This window comes from Erinaceus europaeus, chromosome 5 (genome assembly GCF_950295315.1).
Source record: "Erinaceus europaeus chromosome 5, mEriEur2.1, whole genome shotgun sequence".
In the NCBI taxonomy this organism is placed as follows: Eukaryota; Metazoa; Chordata; class Mammalia; order Eulipotyphla; family Erinaceidae; genus Erinaceus; species Erinaceus europaeus.
In genome coordinates, this window is record NC_080166.1 from 30,555,362 (window position 1) to 30,573,693 (window position 18,332).

Sequence of the window (18,332 nt, forward strand, 5' to 3'; positions counted from 1 at the left end):
TTATTCACAAAATTCATTAAATCTGAGAAATAAAAAATGCCATTCAATGGCTAACATGAGGAGTACAATATATTAGGATTTTCCCCAGACCCTATAATGGAAAGCAGCATTTTCCTGCTGTCAGTTATTATTTTATTCTTTTCTCTTCTCATTGTCTTTTTATTTTTCCTTTCAGTCTCTGGAACCCTCCAAAACTCTTTTCTGCTTTATCCTCAAGACCAGTAAATTATGTCCTACCTTCTTCCCATAGTCACATCTCCCTTTGATTTTTGTCTCTCCCACAACACCTGTCACTTTATTGGGTCTATATGAGTAATAAATCAATCAATAAATAATCTGTATATATGTAAAGGTGAACTGATTGTCAATTTTTATTTCTTTTTTAAAAATATTTATTTATTCCCTTTTGTTGCCCTTGCTGTTTTATTGTTGTAGTTATTATTATTGTTGTTATTTATGTTGTTGGATAGGACAGAGAGAAATGGAGAGAGGAGGGGAAGACAGAGAAGGAGAGAGAAAGATAGTCACCTGCAGACCTGCTTCACCACTTGTGAAGTGACTTCCCTGCAGGTGGGGAGCCGGGGGCTAGAACCGGAATTCTTAAACCTTAAGCCGGTCCTTGAGCTTTGAGACACCTGCTCTTAACCCACTGAGCTAAGGCCCACTCCCGTCAGTTTTTATTTCATATGAAGTCTTCTTTTTGTTATGCAGACAAATGCACTTCCAAATTTTTGTAGTGATTAGCTTCTAGACCATTCCAGGAGCTCATGATTTCCATTACTATTTTAATGTAGCATATGTACCCATATACACCTCTCATTATGTGAGACTTATCATGACTCTGTTATAGACAATATTGTATAATACTGGCTATAGAGATTATAAACTGAGTTCAAATTATGAATTTATAGTAAATTCATATTAATCTGTTGTTGAATTTTATGTGTTTATAAAAGGAATTTAATCCAAAGAGTTCAAATAACCTTTCTTTAAAAACGCAAAATGTGACACACACACACACACACACAATGTTTCTATAGAGAAACTTAATCTCTCAAAATAATTTTTCTTATTTCTAGATTATTGTTATTTTTCTTATTTTTTTAATTCAAGAATGTTGAAACTTTAACTTAAAAGGGGTTTTGGCTGCAGCATGTAAAGGATTGACTCCAGGGCGGCTGGGATTGGGTTTAAACAATTCAAGGTTAAAAGGGTGATACAGGGGTAAAGGACAAATACCTATGTACTCTGAAATAAGCAATTATCAGCTGGGACTGGGAACATGCTAGCCCAGAAAGTATGTGAGTCAATTACCAGGAGTTCAGTCCCAGCTTTCATTACCACAGTCAGCAGCAAGTCTAGAGAGAAGCCTTAGCTGGGGTCACCAGGTCCCACAAAAAACGACAGAAAATCAGGGGTAAGAGTCTGGGAGGTCATGAGAAACCTAATTAGCAAGGTTAAAATTTACATGTGTCTAAGTCCTGGGAATAGAGACATCCTCCAAGCCATCACTCCACCAGGAATCTTGAAAGTCATGACAGTCACTCCCTGGCACCACCTTCTCTCCCAGCATCCAGTCACTGAGCTCACTCATGCAAGAAGGCCAGAGTCCTGCTACATGCAAATTTCATCAGACTGACACCATCTCCAGCCAATTATGTTACACAATGCAAGAAGTTGATAATATAAGAAACATTGGCAGCTTGGTCATAAAATATAATACTGTAATATAGTTCATAATATCTAGATTTTTCTAGATGCATATTATTCAAAAACTCTTTACACAGAGATACTTTTTTTTTTGTCACAAGGAGTATTGCTGGGTCTTGAATGCTAATAAATTCTACTTTAAAAACACGCTTCTCACTTTTATTGCCTGTTATTTCCTAATATATAGTTAGTGGTAAGTCACAAATGATGGTAAAATTTAACATCAAAGCAAAGGACTGTAGGGAAGGAGGGGAAGTGAGGAGACAAAAAAACTCTGAGGGCCTTTTGTGAAATGGAAGTGTACATGTGTCAGTGACTGTACTATAAAGTGTTAACCCCCTCAAAAAACAAAAGCCATCAATATTGCTGTCTTTAATATGATTACAAAGATGTAAATGCAACTCTATTTAGCACTGATGTGCTTTCAGTATCTATTGAGGGGATGTAATCTAATAGTCATTAATTACATTTCTAAAAGAAGAGCATGTTTAAAGAAAGTTGTTTTCTGGGAGTAGCAAATGCAGCTAATAAATTAGAAAAATAATACCACATATTGAGGAATCTAGATTGTATTATATTAATTATTGCTTTGGAATTCGATTAATCACATTTGACAATTTACTTGACATGTTTTCAAATTAAATATCAATACTAATTTGACATTTTTAATCATTCTAAAAATAAAGGCAGTCAAGACTATTAGTGTATAATGCAATGGAACACATAAAACTTGCTATTTTTCTCCCTCTAGATGGCTTTTTAACCCAAAATCTTGACTTCCCTACAAATAGACAAATAATGTTGTGAACGGTTGTATATTTAATAGCTGAAAACACAAATTTTATATATTTCTCACACTGTTTCAAAAAATTATCACATTTTCAGGTATTATTTGTTTGATAAGTTTTAACAAATTTTAGCAATAAGAACCTTAAACTATCTCACTGATTATAGTATTGAACATTGTTTTATATTGAATTTCCTAATATTTAATATGGTAATGCTGAAGAAAGTGGTAGAAATCAAATATTAAGGGGAAACAGGCTTAGCCCACTGGGTTAAGCACACATAATACTAAATGCAAGGACCCATGCAAGGATCCAAGTTTGAGCTCCCAGCACCCTACCTGCAGGGGGGAAGTTTCACAAGTGGCAAAGCAGGTCTGCAGATATCTCTTTTTTCTCACTCCGTCTGTATTTTCCCCTCCTCTCTCAATTTCTTTCTGTACTATCCAATAAAATGGAAAAAAAACACTTTAAGAACAGTGGATTTATACTGCCAACACAGAGGCCCACTGATAACCCTGGAGGCAAAAAAGAAATAAATTAGATATTAAAAAGTAGAATTGAATATAAAAAAGTTGGCAATTTTATTGAATATTACATATGTAATTTGGGATTATTTGATTGAAACTTATCAAATCATACTTTATAAACACGTCTCCAAATATTTTTTATGTGAAACTCCTACAATGTTTCATCAACATATATATATATATTTTTTTTTTCTTCTATAATGAAACTGAAATTAGGGATCACGACATTTCTATTTTTTCTTTTCTCCTCAGAACTCCTTTGACTATCCATGTTTGTTGATCCAAGTTGAGGGCAAGGTCCTATGGGGGCCCTAAAAAGAGGTCTATTTTGTTGTTCCTGATAGAAATGACCGGTAACAACGGACAGAGGGATTTATTGGAGTTCTAGGCCATCATGTCTATTTGGGAATCTCAGGATTCCTCAATTAGGGTCCCAGCTGGTGGAATGCCTTGATAGTGACTAAAGAGTCATCATTAAAGTATGCCAGTCTCTTGCCCTTATTCAGCTTTTGCACTCCTTGCTTTGATAAGGTTAGCTTTGGAGTGAGTAAGAGAACTGTAATAGGAGGTAGGTGAAGAGGGTATCTAAGTTTAAGTGGACGCTATTTCATTATGAAATTGATACTGACTCACTACAGACTATTGTGTATTTTTGTTTTCAAGTATATATTTTGCCCTAATTTATGGATACATGTGAACATATGCTCTATCTAACAGGACTTGGCCTATATCTAGGTTTTGGGACTTTATTAGGAAGTGAACCTCCTGGAATGGAATTAGAGAATACCATGAAAGGAAAGGTCTCACCCGAGTGATGAGGGGAAAGGGTTGGCAATTCATGTCTGATGTCTCTGTACACAGTCTGAGGTGAAGCATGCTGAGATGGTACTCATTGCATTGATTAGGTTGGATCAGCAGATGCAATATTATTTGGCCTGACTTGAGAGAAACATGCAAGGAAATGAGCCTCGCCCCAGAGGTTCCAGGATTGGGAGAAATATAGGCTCTGTAGAGGAAGCAGGATATTCCTATTGTCTTAGGGTTTAAGAAGACAATAAATAGTTATTTCAATAATCCTATTGTTTTGCAGTTGGGTTAACTTTGAAAAATCCCTTTGTTAGGATTTGCTGTATCATACACACCCTCTCCATATTTTATGTCCGTTGACATTATTTGCTTATAGCTATGCCACCGGTTGCTTTTGTTCTTCCTGGACTAGCTTTTTTTTTTAATATTTACTTATTTATTTATTTATTCCCTTTTGTTGCCCTCGTTGGTTTACTGTTGTAGTTCTTATTGTTGTTTCTGATGTCGTCGTTGTTGAATAGAACAGACAGAAATGGAGAGAGGAGCGGAAGACAAAGAGGGGGAGACAAAGACACCTACAGATCTAGTTCACCGCTTGTGAAGCGACTCCCCTGCAGGTGGGGAGCCGGGGGCTCGAACCAGGATCCTTTCTCTAGTCCTGTGTTTTGTGCCACCTGTGATTAATTTGCTGTGCTATTGCCCGACTCCCTGGACTAAGCTTTTAAGAGAGTCAACATATCAAAGTCTCAGCCTTTGTATTAAAAAGACTCAGTTTGTGCTTTAAAAAGTTTGAGACATTCAGTTTTTCCCCTCCCATATTACTTAAATAGTGCTTTATATGACTACAAATTAATAGGAGTGTGCATAAACACCATTCTAGACACCAAAAGACTGTGTCCCATCCCATTCCTGCTACCCCCCCTCATCCCACCCCGTGAAGCTGAATATCTACCCTCACCCTCAACCCAGGGTTTTTACTTTGGTGCCCTACTACAAATTTAATCATATAATATCCTGCTTTGAGTCTCCCTTTCTGTTATTCTTTCTCAACTTCTGTTTATGAGTGGGATCATCCCATATTCATCTTTATCTTTCTGACTTAGCTTACTTAACGTAATTCCTTTTAGCTCCATCCAAGATGGGTCAGAGAAAGTGGGTTCATTGTTCTTAATAGCTGCATAGTATTCCATTGTGTATATATACTATAGCTTTCTTTTTGTGTAATAGCAGAGGTGATATCACGTCTGTCACAGGCTGGAAACTACTGCAGAGTAGGAAGTTCTTGACTAAACCAAAGCTATTTGTTTTTAATTACATTGATAATTTGAAAACTTATTCACAAATATTACCTGAGGACAGTGGAAAGAGATCCACAGGGGAAGTACATAGTGACAACAATTATGGCAGTGAGTGTAATAAGACCAAAAATGGCCTACAAGCAGAAGCTGCTGTACCCACTAAAAGGCTTTCAGAAAAAAAGAGCTATCTACCACCACTACAGCTTCTCAATTATCCAAACTCAGACCAAAAACCAAAATTACAGGTGGCTTATAGCATGAATGACAGACTGTGATCTTCACCTAGTTATAAGAAGGCCCTATTTCTTACCCTCATCCACAGACTCCCTGCTTCCCATACAAATATAGAGGTTGTGTAGTTACAGGTATCTATGATGAATATAGAGGTCATGTAGTTAAATAGATAATGTCTAGAGTTAATGTTAATGTTAATAAAAATAGCCTTGGAAGTAGGGTGGTACAGCAGCGGGGTTAAGCGCAGGTGGCACAAAGTATAAGGACCGGCTTAAGGATCCCTATTTGACCCCCTGGCTCCCCACCTGCAGGGGAGTTGCTTTACAAGTGGTGAAGCAGGTCTGCAGGAGTCTATCTTTCTCTCCCTCTCTCTGTCTTCCCCTCCTCTCTCCATTTCTTTCTGTTCTATCCAACAATGATGACATCAATAACAACAACAATAATAACTACAACAGTGAAACAACAAGTACAACACAAGGGAATAAATAAATATTAAAAAATAATAATATTCTTACATGACGTCAACTGTATGCTTGATGTTAATGAAAACAATTACACATGATGTCACCTATATCCAGGCAAAAATAAAGGAAGAAAGAAAGAAAAGAAAAAGAAGAGAAAGGAAAGAAAAGAATGGTTGGTAAGGGAAAGGTAAATGGAAAGGCCAATAAAAAGAGAAAGGCAAGGCCACTGAATATGAGAGAAAAACAATCTGAAGAAAGTTTATTCCCAAGACTGAACTATTTTCACTTCTTGTAAACTAATAACTGTTAATTAGGTAATAGAGTTTGGATGAAATGCTTCACTTTATGTCCAGGAGAACCACACATTTTCTTACTGCTACTATTTCTTTGATATGTATGTGCTTGAACATATAAATATATATATATATTTATGTAGAGAGATATATTAATTTTAATCTCTACTTCGAGTAGTGAGTTAGGTAAAGTCTTCTAAAGAAAACAAAACATGTCAACTAAAATAAAGCAAATCAAACAATGTAGATATAACTTAAAGATAAACTATTCTTGTTGAGGCAAACATTTGTCCACATTAAGACAGCAGAATATGCAAAAATGGTGATTACAAACACATTCTCATTACATTATCCACTTCAGTTGGCTCAATAGGCAGATGGGACTTAGAAAGTGACAGCAGATAATCATGAGTTTAATTGGGTGGAGAAGCTGGTTACAGATGCTGTCCAGATGTAGTCTCCCTACTTGAGCTAATTAATAAAGCTACTTGCATCTTATGTATATTTGATGAGATCAGTTATTTTTTACTATCTCATGAAAAGAATAATAAAATGTTTTCAAAAATCATGATAAAAGTATACCTTTCACTTTGATATTAGGGAATGCATTACCATCATGGTTTGTTCAAAAGAGTGTTGCTAGGAAGCATGCCCTCTTACCATTTGAAGTTATCTGTTAAGCATATTTTTTAATTTTATTTTGTGACAAACTTTGACTCTTTAGACAAAGTCATATACAAAAATTTGAAGAAGAACCAAAGTTATGCTAGGTGAAAGTACAGAAAGTATAGGATAGAAGGGAGGGAAAATAAATTTTGGTGGAGGGATATTGACACAATGGTGACAGGCATGGTTTAATGGTAAACAGTGTAGAGAGACTGAATGGTTTATCTAAAATATATACAGTCCTGTAAACTAACATTTTAATCAATAAAAACTTATTAACTAATAAAAAGGAAGCATACATGCATGCACCATTTGTTCTCTGTCATTTAAATGTTCATATAGCATAATGTCCTCAGAGTTTAGACATACCTTTGTCCATGGATGTTATCTTTTAAAGCTTGCTAAAAGGAAAATAGGAAACTATTATTTGGTTACATAGAAGAAACATATATGTAAGAGGATATGAGTTTACTTTTAATTGGAGGTCCTTAACTCTATGAACTGGTTCTTGTCTGGGAACTGATCAATGACCAGAGTAGCAACTATTATGGCCATTCCAGTTAGGTTCTACTAATCAGATATGAATACTTCCTTACTTCCTGGATGTGCAAGATTAGTATGAACTTTGTTAGCTACCCATCTAATTCCATTGTTGAGTTCTTGTTCAGTTTCAAAATATCCATGTTAATTCACAAACTGTATGCCAAGATTTTTGTGTCTACCATGTTTGAAAATTAAAAATGACATATACATGTGTGTATGTGTGTCATATTAATGCTTGATAACATCTTTATTAAGATGCTATCTTCCTCCTTAATAACATACTTATAGTTTTTAATTGATCCACCAGAATTTCTATTGTCTCACTATTTAGTCATTTTGTTTGTTTTACATATGAAACACCATGTGCATATGAATCATATTGACACATAGATTAAATACTATGGGCCTTGTATGGTCTAAGTAGTTTATAATTTTGGAGGGAAGAGCTATACCTAGAAATTGATTTTTCTCAAATATAATTTTTAAAAAAGAACATTTACCAGAACAATATAATTTAATGATCAATTTAGCTGACATATTTAAGAGAATTAATCATATTCATTTTGAAAATTGGTTATATAATTAATGGAAGAAAGAATACTAAGAATTCATAATGAATTAAATATTGATAGTAGAAAAATGTGTATGTAAAAGACACGAAAGAAAAACTGGATTACACATTTCCAAACTAAAATAATCAAATATGAATTTAAATCCTATCTTCCTCAAAAATTTGCTTTTTATAACATAATTTTCTATAGAACTATTATGCTACTATCAACATATATTCTGTATTATACAAAACCAGTGTTAAATTGTATGGAATTGTAAAAAAAATGCATATTTAAAAAGGCAGAAAATGGGAAGAGCTAAGAGCAATATTGAAAGAAACTTTCAAATCTGTGGTAGGGAATTTAGTATGTATTAAAGTTAGTGACAGATAGCAGAATACCATAATTATTAGTAGATAGGTAGATGAGAGATAGATATAATGCTGAAGTCATTTATTTTGATTAAGAATATGATTCATATGTGCAAATATAAATAAGTCACTGCTAAAGGATCACTTCTATGATCAACTTTCCATTACTCCCAGAACATGATCATATTCAACTAAGAGAAAATATTAAGCTAGATAAGATTGTTGATTTAATAGTCTTTTCCTCCTCATTGAACATAGTCTTTTGAAAGAATATATTTACTTGAATTTCTCTCTTCAATGAGTAACTGTTGAGTGCCCTTTTAAATCAACATCAGATGTATAAAATAGCAATATCTTGAATAAATGTGTTAAACTGCATAGAAAAGCAATACTGAATGTGTTTGAAATGTGAACTGACTCCTAGTTCTGAAAGTCTTTAATATTAACTGTTTAGCTCAGTATCAGTACAAATTTTCTCTTTTGATTGGCCAACGGACACAGAGAGAGAAACTTTCTGATGTGTACAGTACGACTACTAAATAAGGCAAAAACAATATTTCTCTTAAAATTTGAGAAAAATAAACATACAAGAACAGAAGTTGAAGAATTACCATATGAGTTTTGAATTATTTGAATTAGCATATCTGGACTGTCTTAGGAGTTGATTTGGTTCTCCCCAAAATTCATAGGCTGAAGTCTTAACCGTCAGTAACTTAAAGTGGAAGATTATTTAGAGATAGGATGTTTATATATTAAATCTCTTTAACGGAGACTACTAGTATAGATTTAAATCCAGTGTGACTTGTGACCTAGAAAAAGAGAAAATTTGTACTGATACACACAGAGGGAAGATAATGAAAAGATATCCAAAAAAGATAAACATCTACAAGATAATGGGAGAGATTTAGAGCAGAATTTTCCTTGATAGTGTTCACAATAAAAGTCACCCTGCTGCCAACTTGATGTTTAATTTCTTTTTAAAAATATTTATTTATTTATTCCCTTTTGTTGTCCTTATTGTTTTATTGTCGTAGTTATTGTTATTGCTGTCACAGCTGTCCTTATTGTTGGATAGGACAGAGAGAAATGGAGAGAGGAGGGGAAGACAGAGAGGGGAAGAGAAAGATAGACACCTGCAGACCTGCTTCATCGCTTGTGAAATGACTCCCGTGCAGGTGGGGAGTGGGGGGCTCGAACCAGGATCCTTATGCTGGTCCTTGTGCTTTGTGCCACCTGTGCTTGACCCACTGAGCTACTGCCCGACTCCCTATGTTTAATTTCTGTATACCACAACTGCAAGGAAATATATTCTTTGTTGCGATTAACACTGCTTATGAGCAAATAGTCAGTTGAAGCTATCCAGATTTATTGGTAATTTAATATAATTTTGAGTTTTCTTAAAGCAGCTTCATGTTAAAAAAAAAGATATTGAACATCAGTGAAAACTGACTTGTAGATCATTATTTCCTATTAAAATATTTAGAAGGAAATGAAAAAAATGAGGTATCACAATGATGTATTTTAATATTGACGTGTTCTGATTATAATTATTTGTACAATTAGCCCACATGTTTTTGTTCATTATTTTTCTCAATATTACAATTTAAAGATTACCTGAAGCATGGCCATAGTGTAGCAAAAATTGCGGGGCTGCTTCCTTGAAAAATCAACAAAGAACTTAACAAAACACTGCTGGGATGTCAGCATTACAATTTAACAAAAGATTACACACATCTCTTCTATATTCATGTGGGCTAAAATTTAAGAGAAGACTTTAATATTTCACCTACTTGCACATGATAAAGACACATTTTGATATAAGCTAAATTATATGTATTTTTAAGATTCTTTATTATGAGAGAGTGGAGAGAGGGAGAGGGGGAGAGAGAGGGAGAGGTAGGGTGAGGGGGTAGAAAGAGGGAGAAGTAGGAAAAGGAAGAGAGAAAGAGAGAGAGAGAGAGAAAGAGAGAGGCTATTCAGACTATTCAGTTCTGGCTGGTGATGCTGGGGATTGTACCTGAGACCTTGGAGCTTCAGGAATGAGAGTGATTTGTATAACTATTGTGCTGTTTTCCAGACATTCTTTGCATTTTCTGGAGCCCTTTTATAACAAAAATAGTTTACTGTGGGTTAAGCATACATGGCGCAAAGCCCAAGGACCAGTGCAAGGATGCTGGTTGGAGCCTCTGGCTCCCCAACAGCAGGGCGGTCGCTTCACAAGTGTTGAAACAGGTCTCCAGGTGTCTATCTTTCTCTCCCCCTCTCTGTCTTCCCCTCCTCTCCATTTCTTTCTGTCCTATCCAACAACAACATCAATGACAACAGTAACAATAATGACAACATGGGCAACAGCAACAACAAAAAAAAAAAAAGGAAAAAAATGGCTTCCAGGAGCAGTGGATTCGTAGTGCGGGTACCAAGCCCCAGCAATAATCCTGGAGGCCAAATAAATAAATAAATTAAAGAAAAAAATATGTCTACTTGTGAACCAATGTTCTAGTCAAAACAAAGTAGTAAAACATTAACCTCAGGTCCAAGTGTTGACAAGCCTGCTTAAGTACACGTGTTATAATACGCAAGGACCCTAGTTCAAGTCAAGTTACCTCTTCCACCTGGGAGGGTTTGAGGGCTTCATGGTAGTAAAATTCAGATGTCTCTCTCTCTCTCTCTCCTCTACCATCCCTTCCCACTCAGTTTCTTTCTATCTCTAGCCAATATATTAATTAATTTAAAAAAGGAAAAATTTCAAAAGAAACATTAACCTCAAATTACTTGTTTTATGGCCATCTCTTTATTTAGATAGAGAGTGAGAGTCAAAAACACCACAGAATCAAAGCTTCCTTCAATGCAGTGGGGCCAGGCTCCAGCCTGAGTTGTGTACACATGGCAAAACAGTGCAGTGCCTATTTGAGATATATTACTAACTCGTGTGCCATATGGTTTTTACTTAAATTATTTTAGAAAAAAAATTCACAGATGTTATAAAGTAAATTCAAATGTATATTAATGCTATAAATCATACAGTGAAAGTAAGGGTATCTCTTTTGTGCAAATGAGGAATTCTTAGTGTGTTCAGTTAAGAACTCTTATTATCAGTCACCTCATGATAGGCTGCCAGGTGGTGGAACATCCAGGACAGTGCTCATAACATCCTGTGCAAGGAGCTTGAGTTCTAACTCCTGCTCCCTGCTGCACAGGAGAACTTCATGAGCCATGAAACAGAGCTATAAGTGCTTCTCTTTTTCCCTCCTTAGCCACTGTTTCTCTCAACTTCTCTGTTCTTATTTTTTAAAAAGGAGATTATTTAGTCATTTTTATTTATTTGTTTGTTTATTTATTTATTTTTTGCCTCCAGGGTTATTGCTGGAGTTTGGTGCCTGCACGTGACTCCACTGCTCCTGAAGGCTATTTTCTCCTTGTTTTTTAATCATTGTTGTGGTTATTATTATTGTTGTTGTTGATGATGTCATTATTGTTGGATAGGACAGAAAGGAATCTAGAGAGGAGGGATAGACAGAGAGGGGGAAAGATAGAAACTTGCCAACCCATTTCACCGCCTGTGAAGCGACCCCCTTTCAGGTAGGGAGCTGGGGGCTCCAACTGGGATCCTTACACAGATCCTTGCGCTTTGCGCCAAGTGCACTTAACCCACTGTGCTAACGCCCGACCCCTATTTAGTCATTTTTAAAGGTGAGTATATATAATACTTATTTAAATATTTACATGGCATTGGGTATCTGAGTTGCTTTCATATGTGAGCTATTATTAATAGTGCTGCTATGAACATAGATGTGCATAGACCACTTTGAATATTTTTTTGTTGTTAGTTAATCTGTTTTTTTTTTTTTTGATAGATCCCTAGAAGTGGGGATTGTCAGGAAGTTACAGAAACGCTAAATGAAATCAGACAGAAGGAAAAGAATGGATAACAGATATTCTTAGTTATAAGCGGAACTTAAGAAACCAAGAGAGAAAGACAAAATATAAAGTGAAATTTGAACGTGGTCTGAGAGGTTGCGCAGCAGATAAAGTGTTGGACTCTCAAGCATGAGGTCATGAGTTTAATCCCCGGCAGCACACGTACTAGAGTGATAATCTGGTTCTTCCTCTCTCTCCTCCTATCCTTCATAAATATTAAAAATAATAATAAAGTGAAACTTGAACTAAGTATCAGTTATTAAAGCAAGGACATAAGGTATTAAGGGGTATGTAGCTGAATGGCTGTAAGCTGTGATAGGAGGCAGACAAATTTCATGGAAGGATAAAAATTGCCCTAATGTGGCAGTGACTGTATTGTGAATCTTTATTTCCCTAATAAGACAAAAAAAAACCGCAAAAGAAAATATGACAAGTAACATTCATGAAAATGGGAGGCCACAAAATATATACCTGGGCAGATGCCAACCGTTGAATTTCAGGATGCAGAAGGAAGTGTGTAGGAGTGTTCCATAAGTAACAGTTGTATGTAAGTTGTCAACATATTCTATTTCATTTATAAACTCCTTTTTAAATATCATGTCAGTGTACATAAAAGCATTTGCTGTCCCGTGAAGAATTTGAATCTTGAGAAAAGGTAACAATTAAATTAATGTTAAATGACACTATGAAATGTTACTAGTCATATTAACTCATATTCTTAGGTTTATTGACTGACTATATTGAGACAATTTAAAAAGAAGGCATAGGTTCCTAACCCTAGAGGAGGCTATCATTACATTAGAAATTATTGACTCTATGTTCTGGATAAATCACTTACTAACTAACTGAATTATCTGAATGAGGCATTTAATGTCAGAAAAATGAATTATTTATTTATAAGAGGGCGGAGGGTAGATAGCATAATGGTTATGCAAAGAGACTCTCATGCCTGAGGTTCCAAAGTCCATCCTCCACACCACCATAAGCCAGAGCTGAGCAGTGATCTGGTTAAAAAAATATATATATATATGAAACCTGTACATTTCCATGTGAAGTAAATGAGATTTTGTATCAAATTATTTAAGTTTGGGTTTGGGGAGTGCTCAAAATGTTAATAATATATTTTCAAAAATGTTTCTATATCAGTTTATGAAAGGATCCTATATGTTGAAAATCATTTGAATGGAAAAGAAAATGTGCAGAAAACAAAAATGTAAACTGCTAATTCATTATATTTAGCTTATTATACTTCTTGCACCAATCTTAGAAAATTAGAAATACAAAGTTCAATTAACTTAGTCTTTATTTGTACTGCCAACTCAAGTGGAATTTTGTTCATCACAATTAAGAAATTTTGAATTTTTTATACATACAGAAACAAACTCTAAAGACTACATGTATGTCAGTGAGAAATTAGTATATATTTATTATCTGTTCTTATTTTCAAATTACTAATTTGACTTTTTCTTCTTTGTTTTATATGAGACCAAATAAAGTTGAATTAATTATGAAGTCACTCCATTGGTGTGTGAGATAGTCATAAGTTTAATGAAAATATTGAAAGAAACTAAAGGCAGTATAGTTTCCTGGCAAAGGAATGCTGATTTTTCAATAATGGGGTCAGAATGGGGCTGTGAATTTAAGTTTTAGTGATGGAACCTAGTGTATGGGCCAAATAAATTCCTGATGAAAGATAATTTTAAAAGAAAGGAAGAATCATTCAGAGAAATTGAAGTAGAATTATGTCTGTAGCCCTTGGACAATATCAATAAGTTACATTTTACCAAACAGGTAGAAGATTAAAATGATATGAAGTAAGAAGGAGCCACATGAAGCCAAGAAGGCAGCATTATTGTTATGAAAAAAAAAATTTCATGCCTGAGTTTCCTGTACCTGGTTCAGTCCCCAGGACCACCACAAGCCAGAGTTGAACAATGCTATGTTCTGTCTCTCTGTATCTCTCTCACTAAAATGAAACATATATTAAAAAGAAGTCAGAGAGTGGCTTGCTCAGTAGAACATTCATGCTACCACATAGGAGAAAATGGGTTCAAGTCCCACATCCCCACCTACAGGGGAGAAACTTCAGGAATGATGGAGCAGTGTTGCTGGTATCTCCTCTTTCTCCTCTTTTCTCCTTCTCTAGCTCTTATATTTTATCAAAAAGCATGCAAATGAACACCAGGAACAGAAGATCCATGCAGGCACCACACTCTATCAATAATCCTGGATGGATGAAAACCTTGTAAGATGGACATCTATACTGTAAAAGGGAATAATGGGTCTTAGGGGGGGGAATAGTGGTAAGTATACAAAACACACAGGCCTACTTAGGTATCGTAGTACTAAGATATAAAATATTGGTATATTTAAAAGTATAGACACTGTAAAGGAGGAAAACTTCTGAGTTTAAATCTTATACTAACACTATTAGCCAAATGATAACATAAAGAAATTGAGCCGCTTGGAGCTGGGTGGTAGTACACTTGCTTAAGCACACATAGTACTGAGCACAAGCCCCCATTCCCCACCTTAAGCACATAGTACTGAGCACAAGCCCCCACTCCCCACCTGAGGGGGGATACTTCATGAGCAGAGAAGCAGGTCTGCAGGTATCTATCTTTCTCTTACTCTTTCTATCTCCCCTGCTTCCTCAATTTCTCTGTCCTGTCAAATAAAAATAAAAAGGAGGGGGGTGGCTGCTGTGAGGAAAAAAAATAAAGAAAGAAGAAATCGAGTCACTCAAGTCAGAAAAATAACTCACTGGGTGAGGGGATCTATCTTGCCCTGTATTAACTTGTGTACTGCATAGGAGTATTATAGTGACACTAGGGAAAGTTCCGGTACAGTGGAATAGCTAACTCTCTATCACTTCTGAATGAAATATCAGCCCGGGAATAGTGAAACCATACATGCACGAAAATATAACTCTCTAAAATAAAAGAAACAAGTAGACAAACAAGTAAATAAGTAAATCAACTAGGATGTGACTTACACAGTCAAACTCACATATAACATGTGCAAGGCAGAGGGTTCAAGTCCCAGCCACCTCATGAGAGTGCATGCAGGGGAGAAACTTCCTACGTGGTGAACTGTTACTCCAATATCTTTTTTTTTGTCTCTGTATGTGTTCTCTATCTCAGTCTTTCTCCCTCTACGTATCTAAAGGGGAAAGGATGAATGCCAAAAGCACTGAAAATACGTAGACATCAAGCCACAGATATAAATGGGGAAAAAATGAAGTAAATAAGTTAATAAAACACTCCGTGCTTTAGTTACTCCATTTATAAAGCTGTTATAATAATGCTCATATTATAAAATTGTCTACAGTTGCTTTTAATTTGTGTTTCAATAATTTATTTTTTATTATAAGGGAAAAGAAAGAAACCAGAGCGCCACTTCAGCACAGTGATGCCCAGTATCAAATGCAGAACCTTAGGCTTGACCAATGATTTACCCCCTGAACCATGCCCCAAGCCACTTGAGCTACTTACTGTATACTAAGCAAAACCAGAAAGTCATAGATTTTTACTATACTCAATCGTAGTCAAAAGGCTAAGAAGTGATACAAGTCATAGATTTTAAAAAAAAATATTCTGTTTTATTTTAACTAGATATAGAGACTGGGATAGCAAGAGAGAGAGAGAGAGAGAGAGAGAGAGAGAGAGAGAGAGAGAAACCAGATTGAATTTAGGACTTCGAAGCCTCAGGAATGAAAATTGTTTTCATAACCATTATGCTATTCAGCAATTGGATACAAATTTTGAATGGAGTTGAGTTTGTGTTAATATTGCCTAAGGGAGGAAATGAAGCTTGAAATATAAGTTTTTAAATGTTAGGATATAGATGCTTTCTAAAACCATAGAAGTTGATAAACTCACCAAATTAATGAATGTGGACATAAATATCTATTATATGCATACTGGTTTAATGTGCATGATTTATTAGATTTATACTTATACTAGAAATTACATAATACATGTTTATCGTATATATGTGCATGTCAACAAATGTACATTGTGCATGCATATACAGACACTTGAAAATAATTGATTACTGCCTTTTATATCATATAGCCAGAAAATTAAACTCTTGCCAATTCCATGTTTTCTACTAAAGATCAGAGATATCAGCAAATTACGCATGTTTCTTTTTAGGCACACCTACCATGTAGCATATTATTTGGCCTGTATAGATACTTAAGCAGTAGAAAAAGCTAGCATTCATTTATGAATTATGGCTTATAGTCTGAAAAGAGAAATTGAGCAAAAGGTCAACAGAGCAAAGCTGAGCATAAAATCATTCCTGCTGTGAGCCGAAATTTGCCAAAGATGTCACATCCAGCTTCTTGAGTAGATTCAAAGTGTCACTTTGAACCATCCTCACAATCAACTAAAAAAGACAGCCTCACAAATCAAGCAGGCCACTAAGATTGAATTCCTAAAAGAGTTTCATGTAAATAGGAGAAGCCAGCATTTTCTGGATTATTATGGAGAGTTTGCTTAAGGATAAGTTAGGAATACAATGTCAAGTAAAAAGAAAAAACCTATGATCCATTAGGCAATTCCCAATTGGAAGTAAATGAGGAGACAGAAAAGAAGCAAAAGGAAGTTTATTTTTGAGGACTGAATAAACCACTGCCTATTGCAGCAAAACAGTAACAAATATAATAAGTATGGGTCTAAAGAACTGACTGGGGTATAAATAAATTCATCAAGAAGCACAGGGCTGACTTCTTTCTTTCCTTCCTTCTTTCTTTCTTTCTTTCTTACTCTTTTTTTTTTTTGCCTCCAGGGTTACTGAGCAGGAGCTCAGTGCCAGCACTGCAAATTCATTGCTTCTGACGACCATTGTTTGCTTTTCATTTTATTGGATAGGACAGAAAGAAATTGAGAGAGAAGGAGGAGACATAGAAGAGAGAAAGATAGACACTTGCGTACCTGATTCATGGCTTACTAAGTGTCCCCTTGGAGTTGGGGAATGAGGAGTTCAAACCCGATACTTGTGCATGTCCTTGAGATTCATCACTGTGTGTGCTTAACCAGGTATTCCACTACCCAGCCTTCAAGAGCTGAACTTCAAAGAACCATTGAAAAAGAAAATCAACACACACATGCTATGGTCCTATTAATTAAGTCCTCCAGCTTGATATTATATTCCATCATCATTAAACTCATGATAATTTTTGCTACTACATACAGTGCATTGCGGCTAGAATAAAACAATTATTCTTACAAATTTTCTTAGAGGAAAAGCTAGATTGTCTAGACCAAAACAATAATTTTAAAAAGAACATTGTGCAGTAGTTCACAAAAATAGAGAGAGGAATGAAGAAATTATAAAGTGAGAAATAAAGAGTTAGGGAGGTTCCCGGAAGATGGCAGACTGAGAAGCTGCTAGTGGCTTGAGCTCTGACCACACCTTCTGGAATGGTAGGATTTTCTGCCTTTAGTAGGGCAGTCAATAAGGGGTCCTAGCGGTGACACCAAGAAGGTGACTATAACTTAATTTGGGTTAAGAAATAGAGTAGAAAAAAAGGGGGAATTTTTTTTTCCATTTATTATAAAGCACACCTCCTCCCCCTCCCCAACCCCCCATAATCAGTCCCTGGGGACCAGCTCCTAGCAGGCTCCCCTGCTGAGCTTCTGTCTTTACCAAATTCCTGTCCCACCAGGGAGTATCATAAATTCTAAGTCTATACCCTTCTGAAACCTCTGGTCTTTTTTTCTTTCTAAGTAGCCAACCCCCTCCCACCTCACCCCATATAGCTAATTAAATAATTAAAAATAAATAAAATCTTTCCTTTCACCACTCTTTTATGATTGTTCTTTTTCTTATTTTTTTCTTTTCTCTCTCTCTTTTTTTTTCTACTTTTTCTCATTCTTGTCATCCTTTCTTCCTTAATCCTAAAGCTTCCAAAGCCACAGGCCCCAGCACCCACACCACCAAACAGTGTGCTTTTTTGAATTCATTGATACACATTTGGGAATTATTTGGGGGAAGAATTCTGAGTCAGTGTGGACTCTCACTGCGAGTGTCTCTGCTCAACTTCCCTTCCTCCTTTAGCCACCCCTAGATATACAGTGGATAGTAGATTTGCATAACTGTCTATTTCAGCTATCCTTGTCCAGTTCTGAGGGTTTTTTTTCTTTTCACTGCTCT